This window comes from Corylus avellana, chromosome ca8 (assembly GCF_901000735.1).
Source record: "Corylus avellana chromosome ca8, CavTom2PMs-1.0".
Classification (NCBI taxonomy): Eukaryota; Viridiplantae; Streptophyta; class Magnoliopsida; order Fagales; family Betulaceae; genus Corylus; species Corylus avellana.
The window spans coordinates 4997037-4998281 of NC_081548.1; positions in this window are offsets into that span (position 1 = coordinate 4997037).

Here is a 1245-nt window from a genome sequence, read left to right on the forward strand (position 1 = left end):
TATATTATTATATATATTCATCATCATCATATATAAAAGCCGAGTTTTGGCTCAGAGAGAGTGAAGAATTGCGACATGTGTCCTGAACTCTTTTTATTTTTTATTTGTAATGCATTGAATTGTCTTAATGAAGAAAACAAAAGGTTTTCAAATTCTCTATTTCTCTCTCTTTATTTAATTTTCCTTTTATCTTCTTTTGCTTTATGTTTATATCTCAATATGAGACAATTAAAATGTTTGAGTTTTATTTGTAATATATTTAATTGTCTTAATGAAGAAAACAAAAGGTTCCCAAATTCTTTCTTTCTCTCTCTATTTATTTTTCTTTTTCTCTTATCTTGCTTTCTATTTATATCTCAATGTTCCTCTGTCAATTTCACACTCAAATCTGAAAAAAGACAAGACTACAAGAGAAAGGTAGAGAGAGTTTCTAATCGTTGTTTCTCAATGATTACTTTTCTTTATTTTATTTTTTTTTGTAAGAACAGTTCTTTTCAATTTTCCAATCGTTGTTTCTCAATGAAAAATTATACTACAGTTTTTTTTAATCTAGAATAGTTATTTTCAATTAGCATTTTCTTTTTTTTTTTCCTTTTTTTTATCTTTATTTCCGGTGCTTATGTTCTTCCATTTTTTTTGGTCCCCTATTTTTTTTTTCTAATTTATAAATTATTTTTTTATCTCTTGCTTTATGTTTATTTCTCAATGTGAGATATATTATTATATATATTCATCATCATCATATATAAAAGCCGAGTTTTGGCTCAGAGAAAGCGTAGAATTGCGACACGTGTCTTGAACTCTTTTTTTTTTTTTTTTTTTTTGTCTTAACTCTCTCTCCCATAAATCTGTTAGGTCTCTCTCTCCCTCTATCTCCACTTAAATGTCTTAAATCTTTCTATCTCCCATAATTTATGTTTGAACCCATTTTTTTATTTTTTATTTGTAATGCATTGAATTATCTTAACGAAGAAAACAAAATGTTTTCAAATTCTCTATTTCTCTCTTTATTTAATTTTCTTTTTATCTTCTCTTGCTTTCTATTTATATCTCAATGTTCCTCGGTCAATTTCACACTCAAATAAGAAAAAATACAAGACTACAAGAGAGAGGTAGAGAGAGTTTCTAATCGTTGTTTCTTAATGATTTCTTTTCTTTATTTTATTTTTTTATAAGAATAGTTCTTTCAATTTTCCAATCGTTGTTTCTCAATGAAAAATTATACTACAGTTTTTTTTTTTTTTT